We start from the raw sequence: 11379 nt of genomic DNA, 5'->3' as shown, positions 1-11379 counted from the left end.
TGAATTCAGGAAATGTGTAGACCAACAGTGTCTACTGAGCTTCATAGTGTCTACCGAGTAGTAAGTTTGTGCCATGGAGATTTAGTGTAAATCGAGCATTGGAAGAAGTAGTGTTTACCGAGTGAAGCAAGGTAAACTCAATGTGCAGTATCTACCAAGTGACGCTACATCTTTCGAGTCAACATTGGTCACCGAGTTTAGAACTACATTGAGTGATTAGTGTGGACCGAGCCTTCACTTTATCGAGTGCATGATGATGCCAAGTAATGTAGTAGACGTCGTGTATTAGAAGGTCACCAAGTTAGTTCAATGAACTTGAGTTATTTACTATTGGGCTGACTTTGTAATGTATTTGTTCACTTGTGTTTTGGCCGACCTTGTAGTTTTGTAAATTTGAAAGGTATATATGTAAGGTGTATTGTAAGATATAATATGTATGAAGCAATAGCGAAGTAATGTGAAGTAATTTTGAGAAGTACCTGTGAAGGATTATTAGTAGCAGTTCAAGGAATACAACAAGGTCATTACAGAGGAAAAAAAAATATATCCATCACATAAGGTGATCAGTGCATAAAGGATGTTATTAGCAATCAGTTGTAAGTAGATCCATTGCTTCATCTTAATAGGTGAATTACTTTCTAAATCCTCTAACAAGGTAGACTTAACAGTCTTTGTACAAATCTCTTAACCGAGTGCATACTTCATTGTATGTTTGTAAATCCTTTAACAAGGTGGACCTAGCAGTCCTTTGTGCTCCTAACAGGGCAGATCACCAGAAGTGGTCAATGTAAGCCTTAACAGGCCAACTTTATGCTACAGTAGTGAAGTTTTGTGAGTATCATCCCAACCCCAGTTTTACTTTCTATTTGGAAAGTTTCTGGGTCACCAAAAGATTGTTTTCTTTTGTGTGATGAATGTTTTAACTTTCAGTATTAATGCATGCAGTAGCATAGATTGATTTGTAGTAAATTTAAAAGGAAGAATTATAAAAGTTATTGATTCACCCCTCCCCTCTTAGTAACTTGTCATATCTTGAATATTTCCAACACCTTCTTCATCAATAAGGGTTTGTTTGGCTATGGGAATATAAAAATGGGAATAGGAATACTTATTTTGGAATAGAAAATGGGGTTACACATTCCTATTCTTGTTTGGTTCACCTAGAATTTGATGCGAAACTCATAGACTCAAAAATTAATGTTTTCTAAAATTAAAAAAATAGGAATAGGAATATGTATTCCAATTCCACCTATTTAGGTGGAATAGAAAATGCTTATTTTTGGGCCAAAATTGGAATATGTATTTTAATTTTATTCCTATTCCAATTTCAATTTGGTGCATCCAAATAGAGAATTCAAAATTTTAAGAATATACATATGCCTATTCCACTTGTATTCCCATTGCCAAACAGGCCCTAAATGTTCACTCATTTCAATGAAGTGATTAACTTATGGCATTACTAGTTTGATTAATTAATCTATTACTACTTTTCATATCTTAATCAACAGGACATGGCTATAGGATTTCCTCTAGGTACTTTTTTGATGGTTCTTGTCAAGGATGCATTATTAGAAAGCATCCATATGAGATCATTTACAAAGGAAAATCTTGGATATCTTCACACCTTTAGAGTTGGTAATTAGTTATTTGGTTGGACCATTTCTCCTTCTATATTTAAGTAGATCTTGATATGTTTTGCTAATTATTGATGTTGTTTTCAAGGTACATTTTTGTATGTTTTCTAAAATAAAACTTTCAAGCTTTTGAATCATTCTTAGACTTCAAATCATTTGTAGAGGGAAAATTCTAAGAAATCTATCAAAGCTATACATATATATAATGGGAGGAGTGTTCCAAAAATACTTTTGAAATTTCTTGTGCCTTTGAGGGTATTGACTTGTAATGAGAAATTCTTGAAAATCCTAATAAAATAGATTTGTGAAACGTCAATATTGGTTCGTATAATAAATATCCAATTGTATGATACATTCCAAATCTCTAAACTATCATATTAATTACAAGCCATTAACTATGTAATGCTATATCTAAAAGTCATCTCCTTGCAAATCTATAAAAGGGCTAACTTCCTTTGAGGTTTGGATTCATTGAAACTCTTATTTAAGTGGTTTCAAGTGTTTAGTTCTCATATATGGGTCCACACTCAAGAAAATAAACACAAGGGTTGTTAGATAATTGGGTGGGGGTGTGAATCAATTATATTTAGTTATCCTATAGTCCCTTTGAACAACTTAATTACCAAGAAATAATCATAATCACCATAAGAAATCACTTCGTTTATTCATTCATCTTCACAATTAATATATTCAAACACTTTACTTCAAACTGTTCATTCATTGTTTTGTTATAACAATCTGACAGTAAAAACTTAGTTGTTACCAAGTTGTAGTAAAATGAAAATAATAGGTAAAACAACTTGTAACATAGCAACATCAATACATTTGACACCAATATTTTCACTTGGAAAGCCTGTGAAGGGAAAAAACACCTAGGACCAAAAACCCAAAATTCTCACTCTTTTGAAGTGAGCTCTATTAGGAGCTAACCTTATTAAAGGTTACAAACACATTGTTAATGTGACTTGGCTAAAGGACTTTAACCAAAGATCATCTAGACCTTATCACTTCTTGATCATGTCTAAAGAGTGGCCTATTCTAAAGGACTTACAAACATCACTAATCAATGTTACCATATAAGATTTCATAGACTTGTTAGGTCCTCTTAGTCTATGATATTTTTTGCTACAATGATTAGAAAGTAATAGTGTAAAAATGATCTATTTAAGTATAGCACTACCTTTCTTATTTAGATCTCCTTTCTACTCTTTCTCTTTCTAAACTCTCACTCCAATATCTTTACTATATTCTTTTGAATCATTGATTCACTTCTTTCTTCCTTCAACTCTGCTCAGTTCACTTGGCTCAACTATCATCTTTCAGCTTCAACAACTTTACATTTACAACAATCTTATTACCATTTGACTAGTCACTAACCATCAACCTCATTAGCAGCCTTAACAACCTAAAAATAAACATATCCTTAAATAGCCATCTCTGTGCTTCCATATTCTTCAATTTATCGTCACTTAACCACAATTTCCAATCTTAGATTCAATGAATTTAGCCACATAAAAATTTGAACTTGCATAGATCTTTGTGCTCTTCCTTATCCTTCCTTAATCTCTATCATCATATCTTTATTGAATTTTCCCAGTCGTTGATTTTGTAACAAAATTTAACTCATGTCTTTGAACATCTCAAAATGTTCCACTTTTCCATCAAAAGTCAGCCTAAGATTCCATCTTTACACTTTTGTTCTTCCAATTGTTACTTGGTGAACATAAAATTTTACTCAGGTAATATAGTACTAGGTTAATACTATACTCACTTGGAAAATACTGAATTTCTAACTGCTTGGTGAACACTATAGTCACTCGGCAAATATTGTCTTCCTTATTTAACCTTTTCACTTGGTTAAGATTGTGTACCTTAATACATTAAAATATTACATGATTATAAAACAACAAAACCAACATTACATTATCACTATGAAAATCATTCAAGTGTCCATTGTATAACATACTTATCAACTTTTTCTTCAATATAGCTTCTTCAAATCATCTTCATCAATCAAATTTACAACACTATATTGAATTAGCATAATGTCTAGCCAACTAAGACTTGACATCAATGACAACAAAACAACTAATATGAATCTTTTACATACATTTATAACATTACTAATTACATTATTAGTTGGGCTAAAAGGGGCATGGATCTATAGAGTAAGTCTTACATATTTTTTGGATACCTAAACATTTTAAAAGGCTATATGCTACTTGATCCTACCACTCATGTTTCTTTCATTAAGAGGCATGTTCATTTTGAGGAAAGTCATGATAAATCTTCCTTTAACACTTCTTTTCCCACAATCACTTTGGAGGAATTGCATCATGATGATAGATATTCTAAGGATCATAATCCTCCTACTTTTGATGAAGATTATTCTTTTCTACTTTTGGTAATCTCATGGTGATGAAAAGGGTTAACATTCATCCCATAATCATCACTATAAGGATGTTGATTATTCTCCAAGTTCTCCCATCTTAGTACCTCTGTGGGATTTTCAAAAATGTAATTGAATAAGTTATTGGGTTGAGAATTTTTCAAATACTAGAAGAACAAGGTCATAGTTTTACCAAGCTCCATATATCTTTATTTCTTCAACTTTTGATCCATTGTCCTTTTCAAAAGGTTTTGGAATCACCAAGTGGGATGTTGCTATGGTGGAAGAGTTCAATTTCTTGGATAAGAACCACAATTGGGATTTTTTCCCTCTTCCTAAGGGAATAAAACTTGTTTGCTTGAAGTGGATCTATAAGAAAAAATTTCAAATAGATGAGTTAGTTGATAAACACAAGGCATGTTTGGTTACAAAACAATTCTCCTAGGTTATTGGGATTGATTAATGTGAGTCTCAAAAATGGAATCCATATTACTTGTCCATATCATTTCTATGACTCATGAATGAGAAGTTCATCACATGGATGTAAAGAGCGATTCTCTTCATGGTGACCTTCACAAGAAGATATCCATAGAATAACCACATGTCCAAGTTAGTTTAGGATCCTTCACTTATTTTTTTCTTCAAACGTTTATTTATTGTCTTTAACAAACCCCTCAATATTGGTTTTCCAAGAAGGAATCCTTTCCTCTAAAAATTAGGCTCACTTATTCCTATTCCAATATGAATAGCTACATTTTGTATCACAATGCTTCTCTCACCTTTTTGGTCCTTTGTGTTGATTAATTTTGGTTAGAAAGAGTCACTCATTTTCCATTTAAGTAGTAAAAAAATGCCTTCATGGTTATTTCACAATGTTAGAATTGGGATTGCTACACTATTTCTTGAGATTTGCCTCAAATTAGCATTCTTATGGTATATTTGTTTCTAGTCTAAGTACACTCTTGATATGGTCTCTAGATTTCATATGGTTGATTGTAAGATTGCAACGAAACAATTTCCATCCAAGATTAGACTTGAGACTATGTATTCTTCACTTTTGGTGGATGCCACTTTATATTGGTGGCTTATTGAGAGTTTTATATACTTGACTCACATGAGAAATGACATTTCATATGTTGCAGGCATAGTCTCTCAATCGGTAGAGGAATCTAATGAGTTGCACTCAAAATTAGCTAAGAGGATTTTCACTAGATTCAAGGTACTTATAGTCATGAGATTTACTATGTAGTAGACATGGATTTTGATTTGGTCAGATACACTAATTCAAATTGGGTGATTAATTTTGAAGATTACAAGTTTTCTTTAAGATATTGCTCCTCACTTATCTTTGTTCTAGTTTGTTGGTCAAGAAATAAGTAGTCTACAATTTATTTATCATCTATAGAGGCTGGCTAGTATCAAGTAGTGATTAGTGCTTTTATTGAGGACATTTATCTTATATTCATTCTCACTAAGTTTTTCATTTCTTTTCAGAATATCCACATGCACCACATTCAAGTTTTGATTCATGAGAAGATTATTTATCTCAAGTATTGTCTCACATTAGAAGGAATTGTAGGCATTCTCTCTCTCTCTCTCTCTCTCTCTCTCTCTCTCTCTCTCTCTCTCTCTCTCTCTCTCTCTCTCTCGCTCTCTCTCTCAGGGGAAGGGGGAGGGAGGGAGGGGGTGATGGAGGGAGAGAGAGGAAGGGACTTCTTATAGACATTCCCCTAATGTGGCTCTATGGCTCTATTTACAAATACTCATCTTCTTTTAACCCACCTACTTTGTGTTTATGGGGGTGATACTATAGATTTTGATTTATTTTTTCGTTATTTAGTTTTCTCTTCTTAGGTTTCTCCTACACTTTTAATTAAGTTTTGTTAGTATATAAAGTAAGTACCACTACACATGGATGCTAAAAATTGAGATATTCTATGTGAGCTAATACTTCCTATTTTAGGTTATTTTGGTGGGCTGTTTCCATGGGTCATATTTGATAGTATCCCTTTCTCATTTTCTATGTATACTCACCCCCTAACTAGTTTGGAATTTTATTTTATTGTATTATAATTATATTCTATGGCTATTTTTTTTACATTCTCCTATTACTATTATTCTTTTGCAACATATGCATTTATATCATCGAGACTAACTTTATGTTGTTATTATGATCGTATATCATTTACATTCATAATTTTATATCTATTCATTTGGCCTAGGGGTGGAGAACTTGTACTCTTAAAAGAGAGATCACAAGTTCAAATCCTATTTTGGGGTAGGGTATGTACGCCTTGTTTGTAGCATAGTTAGGTGTCTCCCACAAGGAGTACGAGGCAGTCCAATATTGTTGTCACCATATGTAGACCCAAAAACATATGTTTTTTATCATGGAATATAACATGACCCTTCCTTCCTTTTTAACACTACATATTTTGGATTATCCATTTTTTTAGATTCTAATATTAGTCAATTCTAAGTATTAATTAAAGAACCAAAAGGTTAAATTAAAGACAATGACACAGTAATATAATATTAATGCAAACTAGTATACAAAAAATTTGTAAATATATAAGTACACACTTTAATAAATAATATGAAAAATTCATAAACTTATTATTATGACATTAAAACAACTATTTATTTTATAAACAAAATAATGTTGTTGATTTATGCAAAAACCTACAACACAACGGTAACTTGTGAGCCTCTCATATGGGAGGTCTTGGGTTTGAATTTTCTTAACACATAAAAATAACTAATTACAAAAAATAACAATAATTAATCTAGTGGTGAATTGGGGTGCACTCCATATAGGAGGTCTTAAGTTCAACTCTCGCCTATATATGTGGCCTAGTGCACTTTGCTAAAAAAAAAATTTAAAATATAGGCTTTGACCGTTTACCGATAAAAAGAAAATGTTGTTGATTTAAAAAATGATAAAAAATGGTTGTTGACCAAGGAATGATAAAGAAAACCATGGAGGATTGATATTATACAACTATTAAAAGAAAATTAACAAAAACTAGTGAAACTAAAGTAAAAAAGATTTTTATTTTACCTCTATAACAAACAAAAGTCTAGATACATTGAACCCCCTAGGAAAATAAAAAGCCTAGAGAGGCCAAGTACAAAAGAGAGTTGAAGACTCGAAATGACAATTTTAAAGGAAGTGTCAATAAAGGAAAACAATAACACACTTGCATGTGCCACAATAGGGCCCAAACCAAAAACCTTTGGAGAGGACAAGGTTGACAAAGGTCTTCTTGTACACAATAACACCCTAACCATCAACATGACCATCAATTGCAATCTCCCTTCTCATCTCAATAGAAAAAGGGTCCATCTTCTTAGGAGCAACAAGCCAAACAAACAATACAAATAACAAGTCACTAAACTACTAACCATCAATGTGACCATAACAGGGAGCCCATAAAATATCCACCTCAATAAGAGATCCATCAACCTAAATACATAAAGCTCCACTCATCACAATAAGATTAAGAACTCAAATTGTAAGGAGATTGTCAACCAAAATAACTCTCTAAGGTGGAGGGCCAACAACATGCTCCAAATCCATGGAAAGCCTATTGTACACATAATACTCACCTTCAAACACTAGCACTAAAGAAACTAGGTTAACCACACAAAAAATTCCCCTCCAAAACTCTTCATATCCATAGAGTAGGTCTAAAGACTCCAATTACACTAGTCATTGGGCAAGAAAAGTAGAACCAAAGCCTTTATACAGTAGCATCTTGGGTTCATCGACAATATTACATCACCCAAAAAGATTTGCTTTATGCTATATTTCTAGTTAGTTGATCATGTGAATAGTCTTGTTGTTCTTGTTTTATTTCATCTATGAGAATTTATTATTATAATGGACCTATCATGGATCTTACACCTTTGATCATGGTTCTTAATGTTTTATCATTGGTTTGATCTCATTCATTCATTCTCATGATGTGTTCTTCATTGGAACCTCATGTAGCATGTAGGAATTTTATTATGTAAAGTTATTGCATGTGTATGATCTTTTGTGCAGTCTTGGATCTCATGTGAACCTATTTATAAGGTTTCATATCATCTTATGCCTATTTTTAATGTCATTGATTTCCCTTTTGGGATAAGACCTATCTATCGTCACACATTTCCTTATTTTGGAGATTTTAATTCTCTCAGCCAACCTATGTATTTGATGGCTATATTATTTAATGTACTTGATGACTAGAGGTAGAACTCTTAGAAGACAAGATTTATTGGTTAAGCTCTTGAGAAATAAAGCTTTCATGTTGGATGTTTGTTGTAATTGAAGGTTGCAATTGAGTAAGACTTATGCATGACATATTGTAAACAAATTCTATTAGATCTACATGAAATCAATTGAATTCTATTTTTTATTTTCTTTGTTGTGTTGTGCTTCCATGTGCTTACTCTTTGTAGTAGAGAATAAAATAATATTTTATTTAGCACTTGTTAAGCTTGAGCGGGTTGGTTAGTTAGGTAGTAAGGGAATGCATTGGTTGGTTTTCCCAACCAACTAACCCTTTTATAAGCACTTGGAATATTGATAATGGACTCATGATATTTTGGTATAAATAAAGTAAATCATTGTTTTTCCATTCTAATATTGTGGTAATTAGGCACATGCTATGTTATTACTCTATAGGCATATATCTTGTTATCCTATGAATGTAAGTAGTATTTCCATTCTACATTTTTGGCATTGTTGCCTAAGTTTGAACCTGGAGGTCGACAAGATAGAGTAATGGGAAGGCCCTTTCTACCACTTATACACGTAACAAATAGTGATGGAGAAGAGGAGGAAATAACTAGGGAAGATGATTGACACACAATCTGGTGACAACCTGGGAAGTTGTGGTCGAATAGTATGTACAAAGGGAAGCCTATGAGAGAACAATTCTTGAAGTTATAGTACATGACAAAATTTTGGTGCCACTAGTGGTGTGCAATATACTAGGATAGATTCGTCACCTATTAACACACAACTTGTTACATGTGGAGGAAGAAAGATCTGAGAGAGAAAGGGAACAAAGGAGGCAACGCGTACTCCAACAGTTTGCTATAAGGAGGACAAGGGAATGCAACTTGGAAGAACGTGATAACTTGAAGAAGGGAAATAGAAACTAAACCAATTCATGTCCCTAATTCTAAACATATATCTGAGTTAGGTATTAGGAGAAAAAACCAAAGAGGAAGTCGCCTTGAGGACACTACGTCTCTAGCAATAGGAGAGACATTGTAACTTGAAGGGAGGACAAGGGAATTCCACCAAAATCCAAGAGGGGTTGATTGAGCATAAAATCAAAGGTTAGTCAATTTGGTCATCTTGGAGACACCAAGAAGGAAGTTAGGGCTCAAAAATCCATAAACACCTACACGAAGAGACCTCTAATAGGAGAAAAGTTCCATAGAAGAGGATACTTCTAGTAATCAAGAATTAGGCTCCTCATCGAGAGGGAACTTCTAGTTAGAAGAAAGTATTCCATCAGGAGAAAGTGTTCGATCGAGAGAAAGTGTTCCATCAGGAGGAAGTGTTCCATTTGGAAGAAGTGTTCCATCAGGAGGAAGTGTTCTATCGGGAGGAAGTGTTCCCTCAGGAGGAACTATTCCATCAGGAAGAAGTGTTCCATCAGGAGGAAGTGTTCCATCACGAGAGAGTGTTCCATTGGGAGGAAGAGTTACATTTGGAGGAAATCTTCCATTAAGAGGAAGTGTTCTATCAGGAGGAAGTATTCCATCAGTAGGAAGTGTTTTATCGAGAGGAAGTGTTCTATCGGGAGGAAGAATTCCATTGGGAGGGAGTGTTCCATCAGGAGGAAGAGTTACATCAAGAGTAAGAGTTCCATCAGGAGGAAGTGTTTCATCGAGAGGAAGAGTTCCATCGAGAGGAAGAGTTCCATCGAGAGGAAGTGTTCCATTAGGAGGAAGTGTTCCATCAAGAGGAAGAGTTTCATTAGGAGGAAGTTTTCCATCGAGAGGAAGAGTTCCATTAGGAGGAAGTATTCCGCTAGGAGGGAAAAAGGCCAACATAATGGCAATAGATAAACAAAAATTAAAGAGGTTCACATGGGATAGCTTGGAGGACCCTGTGTGCCACTGTAAAACATGCATAACCATATGGCAAGCCAATAGAGAAAATGATTCAACTGAGTAGCTAAAAGATTTCCCTACCACACTAAGGGGTATAATTGACTAGTATACCAATATGGAGGTAGGGAAGAAAAACACATGGAATAATATCTGCACAGCCTTTGAGGAAGAATTCAAACTCTTGAGAGACGATGATGAAATAGTAACAAAGATATATAACACAAGGCAAGGGAAGAGTGAACCTGTTAAAGCCTATAGTAGAAGACTAAAAGAGCTGATAGGAAAACTTGATAACAATCCTAGAGATGGACTAAAGAAAAAATGGTTCATTGAAGGATTAACACTGTCCCTTAGGAAAAAGATGAAAATAGTCCTACCATCAACCTTTGGGGATGTGTGTACTCGCATGATGGACATAGAAAGTGAAAGAAAAACTTCCAAGGAAAGAAGGCATGGAAGTGTGAGTGAAAGTTCAGAAGAAAGCGAAGATGAATCTGAAACCATCCAAGCCCTCATAAAAGACTTGAGGCAACTAATGAAGGGAGTGGCAAGGAGTAAGGAAGAAAAAAAAGAAGGGAGAGAGCTCTGGTGCACTGACTATGAAATAGAAGCCCATACAAAAGGAGCATGTCCAAAGAAAGCATTTTGTGAGAATTTTCAACTACTGGGGCACACATTTAAAGATTGTCCCTACAATTTAAAAACAAAAAGAACTCAAGTATTACCCAAGGAGATTAATCTACACCACCTCCACCCCTCAAAGAATACAAATATAGAAGCCTCACCAAGAGGATACAAAAGTGACATAAGAAGAAGTAATAATAATAACAACACACCATGTGAGAAATCCAATATGATTCTAAGGGGAGACTGATGATCCAATGTAGAAGGTGCAATGAATGGGGACGTTTTGCATGAGATTACTAGGATGAATGAGGATAGAATGGAGGAATGTTGTGTAAATGGTGTGGGCTAGGCAATCATGAGGATGCAAATTGCCCGAGACAAAAGGGGCTAAATATTAGGGACATTGAAGATCTAGAAGGAAAAAATCTTGCGGTCACAAGGATGCAAGCCATAAAATTAGCCTATCTAGATGCTACTGCAAAGATAGAAAGATTTAGGGAAGCAAAGAAGGACATTCAAGATAGCATGGGAGAGGAAGGGAAGACAAGGCTAGAAAAACCTACTTCAGGTAGGGGTGTATCGAATATTGTGAGGCAAGTACTATAAACCACC

This window comes from Cupressus sempervirens, chromosome 5, assembly GCF_028749045.1.
Source record: "Cupressus sempervirens isolate cs-2001-9-10 chromosome 5, ASM2874904v1, whole genome shotgun sequence".
NCBI lineage: Eukaryota > Viridiplantae > Streptophyta > Pinopsida > Cupressales > Cupressaceae > Cupressus > Cupressus sempervirens.
The sequence above is the reverse complement of the archived record's forward strand: the minus strand, read 5'-3'. Positions refer to the sequence as shown.